This window comes from Neomonachus schauinslandi, chromosome 1 (genome assembly GCF_002201575.2).
Source record: "Neomonachus schauinslandi chromosome 1, ASM220157v2, whole genome shotgun sequence".
NCBI classification, from domain to species: Eukaryota; Metazoa; Chordata; class Mammalia; order Carnivora; family Phocidae; genus Neomonachus; species Neomonachus schauinslandi.
In genome coordinates, this window is record NC_058403.1 from 208,539,942 (window position 1) to 208,561,181 (window position 21,240).

Here is a 21,240-nt window from a genome sequence, read left to right on the forward strand (position 1 = left end):
TCACCCCTTTCGCAGAGACCCGCCCGGTTCGGTCCGGGGGTCCCCCACAAGGCCGGGCGAAGGTCCCTCCCGCCCCGCTCCAGGTTCAGCCAGAGACAAGGTCTGCAGTTCCGGGGACCTGCGGACTGGCGACCCCCGCCCCCTTCAGGGACCACGCCCTCTGACCCGCCCTCGGGGCGGGGACACGCGTGCGCAGCTCGCCCGCACGGCTTCCCGCTTCCGGCCCGGGGCTGCGGGTCGCTGTGGATCCGGGGAGGCCGGGCGGCAGCGGTGGCGGCGGCGAGCGGCCTGCGGGGGACCGGGCCGAGGTGAGGACAGCGGGGCGGGCCCGAGGAGAGCGGAGCTCGGGAGGGAGGCCTCGGGCCCCGGGAAGGCGCCGTCGGGCCCCGGGGGCGGCCTCTGGCGCGGGACCCCCGGGGCTGCCTCAGCCTCGGGCCGGGCCCCCGTGGACCCCTCCGAGCCGGCGGGCGGGTCCTGCAGTTCAGGCAGCCCCTTCAGTGCGTTTGGGCTCTGACTGGTGACTGCAGGGGTGCAGGCGATGCCCGCCGGCCCCGTCCGAGCTCCAGCCCTTGGGCGGTGCAGCCTCCCCCCGCTCCGGAGAGGGAGGTCACCGGGCTCGAGGTTCAGGAGCGCCCGGGGCAGGACCGGGGATGTAGTGATAACGGTAAACAGTTACCAGCGCCGTGGTGCTTCGGGCCTCTGGGAGAACTCACTCCCTGGAGCGGACGCCCTCCGTGCTAGGGAGCTTTTGGGTAACAAAACTATACGAAGTGTGTGTGCTTTGGAGCTTTTTTACTCCAGTTCCTTGTGGAAGAATTTAGATGGTGCGGGGCAGCTTTCGCTACAGGGAGAAATCAGAGGCCCTTGATCCTTGCATGGTTTGTGGTAGTTTACTTCCCCCTGTCTTTTTTACCTGTTACTGTGTTGAGATGGAAGCCTTAGAAGAGATGGCTGGCGCAGAGTGTAAAAAGTTTTCTTTAAGTTTTACGGGGGAAGTGAAGAACACAACTCCTCCCCCTTCGCCTCATTTGGGGAGAATGGAACTCCAGCCAAAAGCCTTAAAGGGCCTTTTTTCTTCTTGTTGGGTAGAGAGAGTTCAGGACAGCATGAACAGCCCCATGGCCAAGGGCGATTTGGGGATGATTTTGCAGGTGTCTGGGTGAATGATTAATCCTAAAGCTGTGTGAAGAAGTGTCAGGAGCGCAGGCTTCAGTGTCAAATCAGATCTGGGTTCTGGTCCCCATTCCACCACATATTAGCCCTGTAACCTTGCTAAGCCTCAGTCCCCCCATCTTTCAAATGGGAATAAGGATTGATTAGAGATTCCATGAGGTAATATGTCTAAAGTGCATAGCAGAGTGCCTGGCATATAGTGAATGCTCAATAAATGTTATTTGTTCTCTGTGTATGTGCATGCCCCCAGACCTGTATTTTTAGGCCGACATTGCAAATAATAAAGAGTCTGGAAAACTTGAGCATCTCGGTTGTTGTTTGGACTGGGTCAGAGTGTACACTTTATCAGTAGTTTGCTATCCTGTGGGTCAAGCCCTTTTGAGAAAAAGGTTGTTCTAAAGCGAGTAAGAGCGTAATGCCAGAAGGCATAATAAATTCCGTTCTTGTAAACATAATTTGTTTTGGGTTTATACAGCTTATTTTATTTTTAAATGGCATGCGTAGAGAAATGGAAAAAGCGATTCTTTGATTCTTTTCTTTCTCTCTCTTTTTTTCCTAAATTGACTTGAGAATGCCCCCGCTTTGAAAGCTGAAGTGACAAGTACATTGTTTCTGGCATAAGCTGTGTTGTAATTTTCATTCTTGTCACACAGTAGCAATTACCACCGGCTGCAGGGCCATTACCCTTGTTACCAGCCCCTGGGACTAGGGCTGTGGTCACCAGCTGTGCCTCCCTGGGTGTTTACCTACCACATGTTTAGCATATTTCTGATCCTTGTGTCAAGGTCTCCCTCGTTCTTCCTCATTCACCCTATGTCCTGTTTCCATTTCTTCAAATTCCCTCTAAGACCTCCGGAACCTTTTCATCTCGGCCCTCTTAAGTAATTTAAAACTTTACGGGAGTCCAAACAATTTGTTTCTTTGTTATTTATTAGTTGAGTTCTACTCCCCCCCCCACCCCCAAAGTGGTGGAGAGCTGCTGTGTTTTGAAAACCCTTTCTCCAGGTGCAGCTCCGGAGCTGCGTGTAGGAATTTTCTGGAGGAGGAATGTGACGGATGGGGGAGGGGGCGAACTGATGAAAACAATGTCCTCGGTGAAAGGGCCCCTGCTGTGGTGCTTAATTTTTGTTGTTAAAATTGCCCTTGAGTGTAAAATTCAATTTGCTTCCTTCTCCGCTTTTGTTCTGAGATAGTTTTCAACTGAGTATAAAGTTGCATCTGGTTGTGTTCAAAGTAGCAAATACACAAGCTGATTTACATCCTATCTTGAAAAAAATGTTGTAAAGATTTAACTAAGTATACATTTAACACATCGTGGGTGGTTACATTTTAAACTCAGGCCACTCCTCTTTTTCCCTTAATATAGCATCTTTATTGAGCTATAATTCAGGTATCATAAAATTCACCCATTTAGGGCTCCTGGGTGGCTCAGTTGGTTAAGCGACTGCCTTCGGCTCAGGTCATGGTCCTGGAGTCCCAGGATCGAGTCCCACATTGGGCTCTCTGCTCAGCAGGGAGTCTGCTTCTCCCTCTGACCCTCCTCCCTCTCCTGCTCTCTGTCTCTCATTCTCTCTCTCTCAAATAAATAAATAAAATCTTTAAAAAAAAAAAATTCACCCGTTTAAAGCATGCCATTCAGGGGATTTTTCACAGAGTTATGCAACTGTCACACTATCTGATTCAGAACATTTTATCATCTGGTTATTGTTGTGGGTGAGTTTCAGGAGGTGAGAAAAGCAAAAGAAAGAGGTGGTCTAAGCAGGTGCCCCGTGGCTCCATTGCAGCATGGGACAGAGGGAGGAAAGGACCACAATAAGTACTTGGTTGGAATCCATCGTGTTTCTGTGCACAAGGACATTTATGTACTGCTTATGGATCCCTCTGATTTGCTGAGATTACTTTGCAGAGCGAAATTGACTTGAGAAAGAATAATAAGCCGGGAAGCCATCACAGTAGTGCGGTGAATGTGCTCACCAGTCCCCTCACAAGACTGAAGTGGATAGTGACTGACCAGACCTAATGTAGAGTAGAAACCAGCATCTGTGAGCATAGGAAGCAGGAAGGGAGGCAGCTCTGTGGTGCTCATAATACCAGGATATGGTGATCAATGGCCCTTGTGATCTTTTGCAGTGTCCGCTTAGAGGCTCCTAATTAAAGAATTTAAAGAGAGATGGGAAGATGGAAAAACTGAGACCCTCCTATATACTGCTGGTGGGGCTGTAGGATGGGGCAGCCACTGTGGAAAAACAGTCTGGCAGTTCCTCGAGAAGTTAAACACAGAGTTACCATATGATCTAGCAGGCCCACCCCTAGGTATACGCCCGAGAGGGATGAATATAGGTCTGCGCAGAAACTGGTACACAAATGTTCACAGGAGTGTTGTTCACAGTAGCCAAAAAGTGAAAACAACCCAAATGTCCCATTCAGATGAATGGAAAAATAAAATGTGATCCATCCATACAATAGCATTTAACAATGAAAAAGCATGGCATTCTGATAGATGTTACAACATAGATGAGCCTTGAAAACGTCGTGCTGAGTGAAAGAAGCCAGTCCCAAAAGGCTTTGTATCTTCTGATTTCATTTATGTGAAATATCCAGAACAGGCAAGTCCATAGAGACAAAAAATAGATTAGGGGTTGCCTGGGGCTGGAAAGAGAGGAACGGGGAGTGACAGTCAAGGGGTGCAAGGTTGCTTTCAGGGGTGATGAAAATGTTCTAAAACTGTGGTGGTAGATGCACAACCCTGAACACACTAGAAGCCATCGAATCGTACGCCATAAAAGGGTCAGTTGTATAGTGTGTGAATTCCATCTCCATAAAGCTGTTGAGTAAGAGAGAGAGGCCGACAGAGACACAGGATGAGAACTAGAAGCGCAGTGGAAATGGTTATGGGCATGGGACAGAATTGCAAGAAGTGGTTTCAAACTAGGAAGCTAGAAATCCAAGGGGGAACGATAAGAAAATCCTGAAGAAACAGGGAGCCCCTCTCCAGCATAAATGGGTCAGATTACGGGCACTAAGAGATTCTTATTTTCCTAAAGCTGATTGTAGACAGGTTCCTGCCAGGTAGGAGACGGACACCAAGTCCTGTGTGCTCTCTGTTGTGACGTCAAGGCAGAGATGTGGGGTCAGAATCTCCCTGTGGGTATAGCCCGGGCCCGGGCAGGAAAGCTCTCTTTCTCCTGAGGGGTGAGACTCAGCTGTTGACAGGGGTGTGAAAGTCAGAGGCAAGAAACGCGTGTTGCTGAGCAGGTAGCCAGGGAGCCCTGGGCTGGGCAGCTTATAGGCTGGCATGTTACTGCCGAGGACTTTATGGCCCTAGCCGTCAGTGGGTGGAGGCTAGCTTGGAAAACGCAGAGGTTGGAGACAGGGAGGTTCTTTGAGAAATGAGCTGGGCCTAAACAGGGACAGTGTGGGAAGAGGTCAGACTTGCATCTGTGCAGAGGGAGGTGTGTCGGGGCTTCGATGGCAGTGTGGGAGAGAGTGGGCTGTCAGTGACCCGGTAGGCGACAGGCCCCGAGGTCATGGGCTAGTAGGACTCTCCCTTATGCAGCAGGGGCACCCTGAGCTGTGTAGGTGCTGTCAGTATGACCGGTTTGGACCTCTCTCGAGTTTATCTTGCACTGGAGAGGGGGAGGCTGTGTTCCCTGCCCTCGAATCAGGGTCTCTTCCCCTCCCCGCCAAGCATCCCAAGGCTTCCAGGGTCTAAAAGCAGTAAAAGTAGCCCTTCATCGAGCATGGGTGGGGGGCGCTGAGGTTGGAGCGCTCTGGGATGGAGTGTGGCGGGGCAGGAAAGCAGTCACTGCCTGCTAGCAGCTGAAGGTAGGAGGGAGAGAGGAGAGAACCAGGCAGCTGAAGTGATGCGGAACCCATCAGAAGTGAAAACGAAGTGAATCTGACAGTAGAGCCCTGATCTGGTTCATGTGCTTATGTAACCAGAGGCGGCAGCCTTGGGAGTCTGACTCCTGTAAGCCCTTGCAGTTCTGGCACTTTTCTGTCCATTCGCAGCAGGAATCAGCACCCTTGTCCTCCCCACAGCATGAGATGCATGGAGAGTCGTGGCCTGGGAGCCTGGAGGGACATCTGGTCTCTCCTCTGTGATGGGATTTATAGCCCACCACCTCTCCCACCACACTGATGTGAAAATATCATAACCGGTGCGGTGGGCAGGACAACAGCCCCCAGAGATGCTCTCATCCTAACCCCCAAGAATTGCAAACATGTGACCTTCTATGGCAAAAGGAACTTGGCAGGTGTGATTCAGGATCCGGAGATGGCAGGTGAGCCTGGATTATCCAGGTGAGCCCAGTGTCATCCAAAGGGTCCTCATGAGAGGGAGGCGGGAGGGTCCGGGTCTGAGGAGGAGGTGTGATGGTGGAAGCAGAGGTCAGAGGTTAGAAGGTGCTCAGCTGCTGGCTTAGAAGATGGAGGGAGGGGCGGGAAGCTGGAAATGGAGGGGAAACATATTCTCCCCTAGAGCCTCCAGGAGGTGGCAGCCCTCCCGACCCTGCTCAGCCTTCTGCCCTCCAGCGCCAGCTGAGAGGGACTGCGGTGTTGTTGTCAGCCACTGTGGTAATTTGTGACAGCAGCAGTTGGGAACTTGGGAATGCCCACACCCACTTTCCATCTCCAGTGCTTGAAAGCTCAAATTCTCATTTGACTTGGGACCCGCCCCGCCCCCCCACCATCTCCAGCACTTCCTTCTCCTGTGGAAGTTTCTAGCACTCCCGGCTGGCCTCACTCAGGATTCTGTGTGCCTCCAGGCAGGCCACTCCTGTTGCCCCTTCTCTAGACACAAGTACACACGTGAGCACCGTGAGCAGAAAGATGGTAGCAGGGAGCTCAGGCCTGCTTCTGTGGTATTAGACATGCTACTTCAAGACTCTGATCCTCCGTTTCCTGGCTCTAAAATTAGAAGTCTAATAGCATTCCTCATTTCATAGGGTTGTGATTGCTTGTAAAGGGCTCGGCAGTGTCTGGGTGTGTCTGTGTGTCCGTCCGTTCCTTCAACACCAGGCTCCTGCCGGGGACCAGGGACCAGGGTTGCCACAGTGAACACAACTTAGCTCTTTTTTTTTTAAATCTGAAAAATATAACTTCATTAACAAAGTGGAGAATATAAGTACAAATCAATAAAAATAAATTGTTTAAAAATGAAGTGTCACCGCTGTGGGTTGCTCCAGAAGTCTGGGGATTAATTATAAGTCACATCTTGTAAATTAGTGCTTCTAAGTTTGTCATTAGCTCCACCGGCTTATTAGCAGGAAGCTAAAACCTTCCTTTTGGTGTTTCTCACTCTTCTAGAATGTTCCAAAAGCCCCGCTCAAAGGGGAAGGCCCTCCAGTTTCCCTGCTGTCCACAGAGTCGGCCATCCTGCTGCTGCTTTTTAAAATGGGGATAATTCACATGCCGTAAAATTCACCCGTTTAAAGTGTACAATTCAGTGGTTTTTAATATATTTATATGTATTCCTCACCCCAAAATTCTCATCATCCCAGAAGGAAACCAAGTAGCCATGAGCAGCCACTCCCCATTTCCCATTCCTAAGCCTCTGGCAACCACGATTCTGCTTACCCCTAAAGGTGTTCCAAACTGGGGTAGCTTTCCATTGGTCTAGAAGGTTCACCTTGTAGATGGGCCCAAAGATAGGAGCTTCTGGGACTCTGCAGTGTGTTTGGTTTTGACCATGACCACGAAGAAAACCAACATTTTACAACGTGGTCTTGTAAGCACATACACACATACACGATGGAATCCAAAATTATAGCAAAGAATAAGAATACTCATCTTTATTATTCATGATAGACTCTGGCATTTTCTGTTCTATTTTATTTTGTGGGAAGCTGTTTTCCCCAACTCACGACGGGGTCGTGGTCCTCAATGTCAGAACACTGCCTTGGGATCCCAGTGCACCATGCCTTAAGAAAAAAGTTTAGCAAAGGAGGGAGCATTTGGCAGTACAATTAATAGCTTTGACTTTTGAGAACTGTACTAGTTTCTTAGGCCTGCTGTAACAAATCGCTACCATCCGAGTAGCTTAAAACAACAGAAATTTATTCTCTCACCATTCTGGAGGCTAAAAGTCCCAAATCGAGGTGTCTGGAAGGCCGCACTCCCTCCGAAGGCTCTAGGGAAGGATCCTGGAAGGCTGCCCTAGGCCTAGGCCGTGGGTCCTTGGCTTGTGGCTGCATTACTCCAGTCTCTGCCTCTGTATTCACTTGACCTTCACCTCTCGGTGTTTGTCTCTGTGTCTGTGTATCTCTCTGTGCCTAAATCTCCCTCTTGGCCTTGTAAAGATGCCAGTCATTGGATCACCCTTAATCCAGGATGATGTCATCTTGAGATCCTTAAGTTAATTATACCTGCAAAGACCCTCTTTCCTAATGAGGCCGTGTTCCGTGGACATGGATTTTGAGGGGACCGTATTCACCCAACCACAGGAGCCTTCTATTTTCTAATGACTCATAAATGAGAACAAGTTGACAAGCTATTAGTACTCACTTCTTAGATTCCTTACAACACATAGTAATTTTCACAATATCCTAAATTGAAATTAAGCATTGGACTTCAGCTCACTCTTGGGAACTCAGGAAGTGAAGAGAGGAAAGCGGAGGAAATCTTTTTTTTTTTTTTTTTTAAAGATTTTATTTATTTATTTGACAGAGAGAGACACAGCGAGAGAGGGAACACAAGCAGGGGGAGGGGGAGAAGGAGAAGCAGGCTTCCCGCGGAGCGGGGAGCCCGATGCGGGGCTCAATCCCAGGACCCTGAGATCATGACCTGAGCCGAAGGCAGACGCTTAACGACTGAGCCACCCAGGCGCCCCGAAAGCGGAGGAAATCTTAAGAACTAGTTTCTTGCTTGAAAAGCTTCTAAATCGGATTCCTCTGTGAGTATCATTTGCCATACAGTATAAAGAAGTGCCTGATGCTACAGTATGTTGAGTGTTTGCTTGTTTGCCTGTCCTTATATAATCTATTCTTTCCCCCCGTGCATTCAAGACCACCTTCATCAAATATAAAAGTATTATCAATTTAGAGAGGGAAAAATAGTTCCATCTGCTTGGCCCTGCACCTAGCTTACATAAGTACATGAAATTGCTTTCTTCCTGACCTTGAGATGTGAAATATATTAAAATATATTCAAGCTCACACCTTTGCAGTACTAAAAGGAATACTAATGAAGGTCTTTGCAAGGTTTTGGAATTTTCCTAATAGAGGAGCTGGTTGCCGACTTATACTAATAGTTAGAGCTGGCGTCCTTAGTAGTGTGGGGATCTTGAGATGCTCGGAAAGCAACCTGGTTCCTGTTTGCTACCAGCATAGACTATTTCACGGCTCTGGAATTCAGTAATGACTTCACACAGTTAATCCACTTCACTGCTTCCTTTATTCCATTCCCTTCCATGTGTCAGGGATTAAAAACGGGAGCTTCTCATGCCACATGAGCCCTCCTAGGTGCATTTTGGTTGTTGGAAACAGGCCCTCCCTTCCAGAACAAACCGAGTAGATAAGGTAGACCAGGAATCAGCAGACTTTTTCTGTAAAGAGCCCCATAGTAAATATTTTAGACTTCGCAGACCACACAGCCTCTGCTGCAGCGACTCCCCAAAGCAGCCCCAGACAACAGGGAAACAAGTGGGCATGGCTATGTTTATTTACAAAAAATAAACTTTATTTACAAAAATAGGTGGCTGGCCCTCAGGCTGGAGCTTACCCACTGCTGCAGAAGACTCGTGATTTTTACCATTCTGCATCTAGGGCTGTGACTCCGATTTTGTAAATTTGGTGAGGGACACGGGTGAAGGGGACAGGGGATCCTCTCGGATGTGCGTTTGCACTGGGAACTCCTTATGGAGGGTCTTTCTGAGCCTCAGCACCCCTGACACCATCTCAGTTGTCTTTTTTACAGAAATTCAGTGTCCTTGCGTAATTCCCCGGGCCACTGAAAGCAAACAGGTTTTTTCTGGCGTTGTATGTGCATGTTTTTCTTCCTTGCCTTGCACCTTTAACAGAATGCTTTTTATCTGGTGAAAGAGAAACCCACTGGACGCCGTCAAGTGTTCGATTTCCTCTGCCCTTCTTATAGCCACCTCTGCTAACATTTGCCCTTTGCCTCAGGTCATGATTTTTGGGTCCTGAGATCGAGCTCCCTGTGTCAGACTCCTTGCTCAGTAGAGAGTCTGCATCTCCCTCTCCCTCTCCCTCTGCCCCTCCCCCCCATGCTCGCGTGCGCGTGCTCTCTCTCTCTCTCTGTCTCAGATGAATAAATAAAATCTTAAAAAATAGGGCCACCTGGGTGGCTCAGTTGGTTAAGCCTCTGCCTTTGGCTCAGGTCATGATCTCGGGGTCCTGGATCCAGTCCCGCATCAGGCTGTCTGCTCCGCAGGGAGTCTGATTCTCCCTCTCCCTCTGTCTACTGCTCTGCCTACTTGTGCTCTCTCTCGCTCTGTCAAATAAATAAATAAATCTTTCAATATATATAAAGGGGCGCCTAGGTGGCTCAGTCGGTTAAGCATCCAACTCTTGGTTTCAGCTCAGGTCATGATCCCAGGGTCCTGGGATGGAGCCCGGAGTGGGGCTCCCAGCTCAGCAGCAAGTCTGCTTCTCCCTCTCCTTTTGCCCCTTCCCTCAGCTCACGTGCTCTCCCTGTGTCTCTCTCTGGAATAAATAAATAAAGTTTAAAGATATATAATAATAATAATAAAGCCATTTGGGGTTTTCTGGAAGATTTCAGATGTGTAGTAGCAACACCTGAATTAGTCTTTTCAAATTCATTTGTTTTCCTTAAAATGTTTTTCAGCTGCGTCATTTTGATTTCTGTACAGTCTGTTGAATTATTGTAATTGTTTAAAACACCAACGAGGAAAGCAGGGCTGCCCTTCCTGGTGAGGCCCCGGAGAGTGGGTGGCATTGTTTTGCTGGGGCCCCTACAGTTCAGCATCTGGCCTTGTACCCAGGTCACAAGAAATACTTACTCACATGGCATATGCTTTTCAGGTCTGAGCTGCGCATGCATGATGCTAAAGCTGCTTCCCTCCTGACACAGAAATAACGTGAACTTGAGCAAAGAGGAGCGGGTGATCGCCAGGACAGGCCTGGGCAGTGCAGGGCACCCGACCCCATCCTTAGCTCCGCACGTGCTCTCTCGGATCTGTAAATAATGAAGTGGAACCCCAAGTGTCTCTTTTTTAGCAGTCCCCTTCCAGCCCTGAGGTCACACCTCTGTCCCTCTGACCAGGTTCGCCCCTCATCGACCCCACGTTGAAAGGTCATTTCCACTGGTGTCAATGTCATCCTTTAGGAGTGATAGTTACTAGTCCTGTCTGGGTAAAATGTTCCCGAGCCACCTGCACCTGGCTGGCCCCTGTGAACTGGTTAAACTTGTTCATCAGAATGAGTGGAAACACACCCGCTGGAGCGGGTTTTTGTTCCCGTATTTTCATTAACCATCCTCGCGAATTGCTAAGGGCGCTTTGAGGAGAGGGCACTAAAAGGCAGCAGCAGGGCCCTTCCAGACCATTTGGGGAGCCTGCAGAGTTCCCGAGGTCCTGGAGCCAGTCTCTTGATGAGGCTAGTAGATCCTGTCACGCCGAGAGGGGCCGGCAGTGAACGCAGACAGAAGGTCTTAAGTGGTGCTTTGTGTTTATCTTTTGTCTTGGGGAATGCCAGGTTCCCAGGAGAAAATCTAAATCCACGAGGGTTGAGTGGCAGCCCCTCTGACATTCAGGTCCCCGGTAGCACTAGTTGTACCTTTCAAAAAACAAACTGAAAACACGTTAACCATTTTTTCAGTGTCTAGTTCAGCAGCGTAAATATACTCACATTGTTGTGGTTACCATCCCCACCGTCCGTCTCCAGAATGGGTTCATTTTCCCCAAACGGAGACCCTGTCCCCATGAAACACTGACTCCCCTCCCCCTCCTCCAGCCCCTGGCACCTGCCATCTACTTCCTGTCTCTCTGGATGGGGCTCCTCTAGGGACCTCACCGAAGTAGAATCAGACAGTATTTGTCCTTTTGCGTCTGGCTTCTTTCACTGAGCACAGTGTCCTCAAGGTTCATCCGTGTTGGAGCGGGTGTCAGAATGGCCTTCCTTTTTAAGACTGAATAATAGTCCATTGTGTGGATGGACCACATTGTGTTTATCCATTTCTCTGTTGATAGACACTTGGGTTGTTTGCACCCTGTGGCCATCGTGAATAATAATGCTGTGAACATGGGTGTACAAGGATCTGGGTCTCTGCTTTTATTTTTTATTTATTTTAAGATTTTATTCATTTATTTGACAGGGAGACACAGCCAGAGAGGGAACACAAGCAGGGGGAGTGGGAGAGGGAGAAGCAGGCTTCCCGCGGAGCAGGGAGCCCGAAGTGGGGCTCGATCCCAGGACCCTGGGATCATGACCTGAGCTGAAGGCAGACGCTTAACGACTGAGCCACCCAGGCGCCCCTGAGTTTCTGCTTTTAATTCTTTCGAGTCTACACCCAGAAGTGGGGTTGCTGACGCTTATAATTCTGTCCAACTTTTTGAGGAACTGCCAAACCTGTCCACAGCAGCCACACCATTTTACCTTCCTGCCAGCAATACATAAGGGTTCCAGTTTCTCTACATCCTCATCAACACTGGTTATTTCCCATTTTTAAAAATGATACCATCCCAGTGGGTGTGAAGTGGCTTCTCATTGTGGTTCCAAGTTGCATTTCCCTGATGATGAGTGCTGCTGAGCATCTTCTCCTGTGACCGTTGACCGCCTCTGTATCTTCTTTGGAGCGAGGTCTATTCAAGTCCTTTGTCCACTTTTGCATTGGGTTGTTTGTTTTCTTTAAGGGTTCTCTATACTGGTTGCATCTGACACCATAGGGTATCGCAAGAACTGAAAAGCAAGTATCGCAAACCTACAGCCTTTGACAGAGGTGGTGGTGGTGGTCCCAGGCCTGGGCAGGAAGCAGAATTGGCGTGGTGTGGCCTCCCAACCACAGACCAGCCGACTCCTGCCACTGAAGAGTGGGTGTTTAAAGAGGCCACAGTCATGAGCCCAAGAGCAGTGTGAATCATTAGGAAGAAATCATGACCCATCGACCTCGTTTCCTCTTCTAGTGGCAACGATCCAGCCCAGTAGACCAGGGAAATGAGGTGGAACGTGTGGAAGTGGGAGGCATCTAATCGAGTCCCCCACGACATTCTTGGGGCAGGATGAGAAGTGCACAGAGGTGTTATGATAATTCTGAGCTAATCATCCTTTAGCCAGGCTCATAACTAGTTGGCTGGAAGTTTCCGAAGGGTGTTAATTAGGGTCCCAGGGTCACCTGAGGGGGAGACCGCCCTTGGGTTCCGTCCTCTGCTCTGTCCTGACTGGCTGTTTACTCTGTAATCTAGAAAGATAAAAGATGTGGAAATTTTAATTATCAAAGCTGGGGATCACAGCTGGAGGGGCAGCCTTCATCCCAGTGCCCTGGAGTCAGGGCCCAGAAATCTCAGCGACTGAAACAACCGGCTGAAGCCAGCGAGATACCATGAGTGTGAAGAGTATTTCAGTCTCTGTGCCTGCCTCTAAGTCATCGCTTCCCAGCCTCGGTGCTGTGGACGTTGGGGGCCAGGGAGTTCTTTGTGGTGGGGCCCTCCTGTGCTCGTGGGATGTTGAGCAGCCTCCCTGGGGGTGACCCCACTCAATGCCAGGAGTACCCCCGCCATCGTTACAGTCCAAAATATTTCCAGACAATGCCAAATATTCCCCGGGACACAGAACCCCCCCTCCCCCCCCAGTTGAGAACCGCCAATCTAAATAAGCAACTGGAAACACAGGATGGGGAATTAGGACTGAATGACTAGAGGAGCAGCTCAGAGATTCCAGTTCAGAAAAATACTAGTTTGAGCCAGTGTTGGTGATACAGCAGTCCTACCTCTTCTCCCCACACCCACCCCCAGAGAAACTGCTATAACTAAATGAGGTTGTTCTGGTACCAAGAAAACTTGCAACAAAGCCAGGACCCTAAGGATAGTTAATTCCATGTCTCATCCGGTTCAATCCCAGGAGCTCTAGCCCTGGAATCTCGCCCACTCCTGGCCTTCTGGTCTTATGCAGGTTCCCCTCTCTTGTTCACACCTCTCTCCTGAGCGCCATATTCCAGCGTCAGCTGCCACCTACCATCACCTGGAGTCCTCAGGGGCAGCTTGGGTGACTCCACGCGGAAGTCAAACTCAGCACCTCTCCCCGCACCCAGCCCCTGGCTCTGCCTTTCCCAGGTCTCCTGTGTCCAGTTCCCGACACCCTCCTTGCCCATCCACCTGCATCCCCTTGCAGGTTCTACCCCGCCACAGCCTCTGCTTCCAGAGGCAAATGTGATCAAAGAGCCTGTGCATAAACTTTCTCGATGGCTTCAGTTTCAAGGATAAAGTAGAAACCCCCAGGATCCCAAAGGCCCGCAACAGAACCTTCACACACAAGGTGTTCCCTCCATGCTGTCCTTCTGCCACCTTCATTTCTCCTCATTTCTCCCGTCACCTACCCCAGACTCGGTCTCCCTCTGCCCCTTCCTTCAGCAAATATTTATGGAGCATCCACTCCGCCCCAGGCCTTGTGCCAACAATGAATGACAAACAGAGATCCCCACGTGTGTGGAGTGTCCTCTCTAAGGACACAAATAGAGTTTACTCTTTATTTGTGGATTCCGTATTTACGAATTCACCCACTGGCGACAATTTATCTGTTACCCCCAAATCAATACTCCCTGTGCTTTCTTGGTCATTTGACAACACGCAGAGTGCATTGGAGTTGCCCTAAGCACCTATCCTCACCTTTGTTTGCCTTTGTTTGAGCTCATTCGGTAAACAAGTGTCCTTTTACGGTGTATTTAGTGCCATGTTTTGTGCATTGTTGTGCTTTTTGTTGGCGATTTTGCTGTTGAAAATGGCCCCCAAGCACTGGGCCAAAGTGCTGTCTAGTGTCCCTCGGCCCAAGAAGGCTGTGATGAGCCTTGCGGAGAAAATACATGTATGAGACAAACTTCTTTCAGAAGGGGGTTAGAGAGCTGTTGGCTGTGTTCCGTGTTTATGATGCAACAATGTAGATTAAATAAGGTCTCTTCCAACCAACACAGGGAACACAAGGTCAGGTATTGATGGGCTGACGAAAATATGACCAGAGTCTCGTGGAACCTGAATCCTCTAGAAGCAGGGGCTCAGCGTTTACTAATTCAGTGTTGACAGAGCCTTTCTAGACCTAACTGTCCCAAATCCTGAGCTCCCACTATCTGTAGCGGGAGAGATGGCCAGAGACATGGAGAGGAAGTGGAGACCGTGGGGTGTGGGTTCATAGTTCTTTTGCGTTTCCCTAAAACTTGTTGTAGGGGTCTTTCCCAGCTCTAGTGATTGAGAGACCTCCCAGATTGAGCTTTCCCTTCACTTCTGCGCTAAGGGTGTGTCTTCTCTCCAACCCACGTTTGTCCCTGTCTGTCATCCCCCCCTCAATGCAACTTCCCTGCAGCCCATGGAGCCCCATCCCCAGTAAAGGAAACGAACCGTCCCCAGCCTGTCTTGGGAGCACACCCTTGCCCTTAACCAGAGCTTGCCTTTGGCCTCGGACTGCCATCCCCCAGGCTTCTCCGATCCACCCTATTCGAAAGCTCTTTTCATTAGACTCATCATTCCCTGAAGCGCTGGTCCGTAGGCTCTGGACCAGTCAGGTGGAGGATAGGTTCGAGTAGGGTGTGAACGAGTCACACGGGAAGTCTGAACAGGGCCCTTTTATCTGGGTACAGGCTTTTCAGCCTCCAGCCTGCCCAGGTGGTGGTCTGCAGAAGGACTGAGCCCAGCCCCGGGCCCCAGCTACAGCCTGTGTGCACTTAGAGGTGATCAACAGACTGAAAAAGGCCAGCAATTATTATTTTTTTTTTTATTCATGAGAGACAGAGCAAGAGAGAAAGGCAGAGGGAGAAGCAGGCTCCCAAGGAGCAGGGAGCCTGATGCGGGACTCGATCCCAGGACCCTGAGATCATGACCTGAGCCGAAGGCAGACGCTTAACCATCTGAGCCACCCAGGCGCCCCTATTTTTATTTTTTTTAAAAAGATTTTATTTATTTGACAGAGCGAGAGAGCACAAGCAGGGGGAGCAGTAGAAAGAGAGGGAGAAGCAGGCTTCCCGCTGAGCAAGGAGCCCGATGCGGGGCTCGATCCCAGGACCCTGGGATCATGACCTGAGCCGAAGGCAGATGCTTAACCATCTGAGCCACCCAGGCGCCCCAGCAGCAATTATTTTTTAAAGTTATAAGCCTTAACTACTTCGTTTAACTTAAAGTAGATAAGTGTACTTGTATTTGTCAATCTTTTGGTATCCAGTGGCTTTTCCTTTGAAATTGGAACTCCCTGTCATCTTTCTTGCTTTAGACCAGACCTATAAGAGGGGCGCCTGGCTGGCTCAGTTGATAGAGCACGTGACTCCTAGGTTCAGGCCTCATGTTGGGTGTAGAGATTGCTTGAAAATAAAGTCCTTTTAAAATAAACAAGCCAGATCTGTGGTATACTCTGCACTCTAATTTCCATTTAACAAAAATTTCAAGAAAACCGGAAGCCTTCTGAATGCTGAACGCTTCTAGATTTATGTGATGGGTTTCCCCTACTTTGTTAGATCACCTTCTTCTAATCAGATGGTATTTTGGTTTGCTTGTTTTTTTTTTTTTTTTTTAAAGATTTATTTATTTATTTGAGAGAGCGAGAATGAGAGAGAGAGAGAGTACATGAGAGGGGGGAGGGTTAGAGGGAGAAGCAGGCTCCTTGCTGAGCAGGGAGCCCGATGCGGGACTCGATCCCGGGACTCCAGGATCATGACCTGAGCCGAAGGCAGTCGCTCAACCAACTGAGCCACCCAGGCGCCCTGTTTGCTTGTTTTTAAGTGACTTGCTTGTAAGTATTAGAAACACTAACTCTTTTGCAGTAGTGGTTCAAGAGTTTAAGTAGCATTTCGTTGTTAAGGAATGTGTCTGTAACACCCAGTATTGCTGCTCTGGAATTGACCAGAAGTGGCTGTAGTTCAGCAAATGTTTGCAGGCAGATGGCCTCAGAGCATCTTGTCGGCCTCGTTTGCCTCATCCTGAGTTGTGCACCTTGATAGAGAAGAGGCTTCAGTTACTGGCGTGGACCTGATAAATGCAAGTTGCCTAAGAATGTACCTGTTCAGGGCACCTGGGTGGCTCAGTTAGTTAAGCGTCTGATTCTTTTTTTTTTTTTTTTTTTTTTAAGATTTTATTTATTTGAGAAAGAAAGAGCACGAGTCAGGGGGCGGGGAGAAGCAGGCTCCTCTGTTGAACAGGGAGCCCGACTCAGGGCTCGATCCCAGGACACTAGGATCATGACCTGAGCCAAAGGCAGGCGCTTAACAGACTGAGCCACCCAGGCACCCCAAGCGTCTGACTCTCGATTTCAGCTCAGGCCATGATCTCAGGGTCATGGGACAAGCCCCACATCTGGCTCTGTGCTCAGCGGGGAGTCTGCTTAAGATTCTCTCCCTCTCTGTCTGCCCCTCCCCCATCTCTAAAATAAATAAATAAAATCTTTTAAAAAAGGATTGTATCTGTTAACCCAGGATGAAGAGCAGACAGCTCATAGCAAAACCCTGTTTTTACTAAATATCATTCTTCAGAATCACTGTCTTAAACTACTCTCATCTTATTTCCCTTGAATGTTCTGGCTATTTCTACACATTGATTGGCCCCACGTAGATATTCCCAGGTTCCACTGTTATCCTGTATTTTCAGCTGTACTAGCATCCTGGGGGTATTTTGGCCTGACGGTGTCCACAGCGAGAGCTCCCATGTTCCTCTTGCCCCTGCTTCCTCTCTCGCTTCTTCCAGTCCCACCCCCCGAGGGTACCACCCAGTGGCCCAAACCAGATGTCTCAGTCTTCCCACTTTTCTGCAGCCACCCTACCCTCCCTGCCTGCGTTAAGGACATCGTCACTGGCGTGCAGACCACTGAACTGGTTCCCTCCCTCCACCATTCCTCTGCCTTCTTTACTTCTCACCCCTGCCATCACCATCCTCTCTAGGAACGTGGGTCTCATCCCATGTGTCCTTCACTTGAAATCCCCGTGATTCCCCATCAGGAAGTCAGAGTGCCCAAGAATGGCACGTGAAACACCACACGTTCCCAGCCCAGTCTGCCTTTTGATCCTCATCTCTGGCCACACTCTCCCCCCCCCCCCCCCGGCTCCCATGCCCCCTGCCTGCCCACCGCGCATGGACCCCCACCACCCTCCCCTGGAACAGCCTTTCCCCTTCCTCCTTTTCTCCTAACCACTTCCTGCTCATCCTTCAAGACCCAGTGCAGGTGACCCCATAACCTTCCTCCTCCCCTCCCCCAGGAAGAATGACTCATCTTCCTCCCTGGGACACTCCCAGCTCGCAGTACTAGAAATCCCATAATTAGGGGCACCTGGGTGGCTCAGTCGTTAGGCGTCTGCCTTCGGCTCGGGTCATGATCCCGGGGTCCTTGGATCGGGCCCCGCATCGGGCTCCCTGCTCCGCGGGAAGCCTGCTTCTCCCTCTCCTGCTCCCCCTGCTTGTGTTCCCTCTCTCGCGGTGTCTCTCTCTGTCAAATAAATAAATCTTAAAAAAAAAAAAAAGAAATCCCATAATTATTTGCTAATGTGTCACCTTCTTGATCATCTGGATTCCTCAGGCCTGGGGATCTGCCTTACTCAGACACCATTATTCCCACGGAAAGAGGTATTTTATGTTTTCTAAACTAATCCGCAAACTTTTTATCAGTATTATTTTGGGGGAAACCTAGCCCTTTTAGAAGCTGTGACTGCCTAGACAGTGCAGGGCTCCACGAGAGGAGCTAAGCCCCAGTTTTCCCACTTCCCAGTGTTCTAAGGTCTCGTGTATTCTGGTATTGAGCCCCGTCCCACAGTCTAGTCTGTGTTTAGGAAAAAGTTGCCAGTCTTTCTTTAGTGAGGTCCTTGGATATCAGGGGCAGGCATGAGGAAGGCACCAGTTGGCCCCTTGCCCTATTCCTACACCTGGGTGTAGATTTATTTCCTCCCCGAATCTTCCCCAGAGCCCTGTGAGGTAGGCACCATGTACTGTTCTGCATAGATGACCAAACAGTCTCGGGTGACTAAGTAACTAGCCAAGAACGCAGCAGTAGCACCAGCAGGTGACAGTCAAGATTCAGACCCCCACTCTTCCTGACCCCAGAACCTACGTATCAGAAGAGAACAGTCATGTACCAGAATGTCCCTAATTCTGCACCCCCACACTTGGGGAAGAGACTGAAGTCGTGGAGCTTCTATAACCTACCAGAAACGTTGGGTTCTGCAAAACCCGGCGCAGTGCTGATTTGGGGTGGCATCAGAAATGGCCACCATCTATCTCCTTTGAGCTTTTTCTCAAACTTGTATTTTGAAAAAATTTTAGATTTATGGAAGAGTTCTAAAGAGATTATGCAGAGAGTTCCTACAAATAGGCCCTGCACCCAGCTTCCTCCTCATGCTAACCTTTTAGTTTTTAATTATCAAAGTCATACCAGCATCGCAGAAAATTTGGAAACTAGAGAAACGAGGGGAAACAGCCATGATCCCACCCAGCCACCGTGAGTCTTCCTTCTGTCGTGTCGCCTTCCAGGATTTTCTGTCTTTATCCATATTGTCCTGCACGGGTGTCCTGGGTGGTGCAGTCCTTTGGAAAAGCAGTTTGGTGATGACCAGTCTAACATCATAAAACATATCTAACCTTTGCCTCTGGAACGCTGTCTCTTTGAGACTCGGGTCTGAAATTGGAATGAGTCGAATGTCTAACAACAGAGAAGTAATTCAGAGAAGTAATTAAAGTGGAACTTAGAAAAACAGAGCAATGCGAGAACAGGAAACATGTATACGTCCGCCGTCATTAATGAACGTGAACACCTGGGGCGCCCAGGTGACTCAGTGGCTTAAGCGTCTGCCTTCAGGTCATGGGTCCTGGGGTCACGCCCCAGGTCAGGCTCCCTGCTCAGCGGGGAGTCTGCTTCTCCCTCTCCCTCTGCGCCCCCCTCCCACTCATGCTCGCGTGCACGCAATCGCGCACTCTCTCTCAAATAAATAAAACCTTTAAACAAAAAAATGAACCCATGCAGATACAGATCGGGGAACAGAGAGAGACCCCTGTGAATGACAGAGAGAATATAGATTAGTTTCAGTTTTAATTTTTCCTTTTTTTTTTTTTTTACATTGAAGTTCACTCTTGTTCTGTTCATTAAGAGGGATCACGTCCAGGTGGCACTGATGTAGGCGACATTTTCTCACGTGTCCTTGTCAGTGTTTGATGAGGACTGCTTCTCATCAGCCAGGACGAATCTGTGCAGGTGAAGATTGGTGCCACATTCTGTACTTACGGACTATAACATGCAGCCGGCTGGATTTGCGCCCAAGAATGTTCTCCTTTGTTCCCTTTCTTTTCTTCCCCTGAGATGACTCACTGTAGCCGTTTGCCTTCATTAGCTCTTATCTTTATTAACCAGAACAACATAGAGAAATGCCATCTTGGTATTAGACATGACTTTGGAGAAATGTCTTATTTATCAATAAACAAGCTGGCGCACCCCCCGCCCCCAGAAGAAAAGCCCTTTGAAGTTCAGGTTTACTAAGAATGATTTACCCCCAGGCAATATAGCAGGTTCTTACTGGACATCTGGTTGTCTGGGTACTAAGACCTAGCCTGCCTGTCCCATCTCAGCCTCATTTTCCCTCTTGTGCAAAATCAGAGTGATGTTTCTCTACACCTGTCTCAGAAGTGATGCTAGGGGTGCCTGGGTGGCTCAGTCGGTTAAGCGACTGCCTTCAGCTCAGGTCGTGATCCCGGGTCCTGGGATCAAGCCCCGCATCGGGCTCCTGCTCCACGGGGAGCCTACTTCTCCCTCTCCCACTCCCCCTGCTTGTGTTCCCTCTCGCTGTGTCTCTCTCTGTCAAATAAATAAATAAAATCTTTAAAAAAAAAAAAAAAAAAGGAAGTGATGCTAGGCTGCTTGAGGGAGCGCTAGAGCAACATGGACCACTTCTGCCAGGATTAAGGTCTTACATCAGTATTTCCAGGAAGCAACACGCATGTGTTGTACCACAAAGCGTCCCTGAGTCTTAGACATTCCAGAAGGAGAAGCAGCTCCAAATGGTTTTCATGGAGACTCGTGGTTTCTCACCACGGACCCTGCGGTCTTTCTTAGTGTACTAGCACAGCTTTTTTGTTGTGGGTCGCCTCGCGGTGTTGGAAGGGTCTGAAGAGCCTTCTGCACCTCAGAGGAAGGTAACTCAGAGAATTCTGGGGCTGGAGGAGGCTGAGGGAGCTCCAGGCTTGCTCTTGCGGGTTAGAGATGAGAACATCAATGGCCCCTCTCCCGTGTTTCCCTTGCCAAGTTGGAGGCCACGAGGCCTATAACCCCGACTCCAGGCAAATAACGTGGTTCTGTCAGGAAAGCCCACAGTCTGGGGCCAGGGGCAGGCGTGCGTGCGCAGTTCCCAAGGACGGGGATGCTCTGGGCGCCGGGAGGATGAGGAGGGCTGTCCTCGTGACGTTAGCCAGGGTAGCAAGAATCCCACGGAGACTCAAGGAGAAGGGTCAGCTGCAGGGGGTCTGGGCCAGAGCCAGTGCCTTCGGGGCAGGCGCTAGATCAGCAGCCGGCATATCTGAGGGTGAAGAAGAACATGAAGTTCCAGGGGCGGAGCAGTTCGTGAGGCCACGGGGATTGACAGTCGCTCACTTCCTGACCGTGTCCTTCCCACACCTTCCAGCAGAATCCAGGGGCCACACAGCCTGTTAGGTGGAGCTTTTTAAAAAATCCCACCAGAGATAATAGCCCTGAAGGCAGCAGGTTGCCTTTACTTTTTTTTTTTTAATTTTTTTTTAAAGATTTTATTTATTTGCGAGAGAGAGAATGAGAGACAGAAAGCATGAGAGGGAGGAGGGTCAGAGGGAGAAGCAGACTCCCTGCTGAGCAGGGAGCCTGACGTGGGACTCGATCCTGGGACTCCGGGATCATGACCTGAGCCGAAGGCAGTCGCTTAACCAACTGAGCCACCCAGGCGCCCTTTACTTTT

General features: G+C 49.6%; 1 protein-coding gene across 1 annotated transcript in view; it reads left to right on the plus strand.

Annotated features, from left to right (window-relative positions):
• Nucleotides 1–235: 235 nt before the first annotated feature.
• ARHGEF18 (Rho/Rac guanine nucleotide exchange factor 18) overlaps nucleotides 236–21,240 on the plus strand; it is a 54,801-nt gene continuing 33,796 nt past the window's right edge. The window contains exon 1 of the mRNA XM_021705363.2: nucleotides 236–308. The gene's annotated coding sequence lies outside the window, so the exon portion shown is untranslated. The remainder of the gene's footprint in view (nucleotides 309–21,240) is intronic.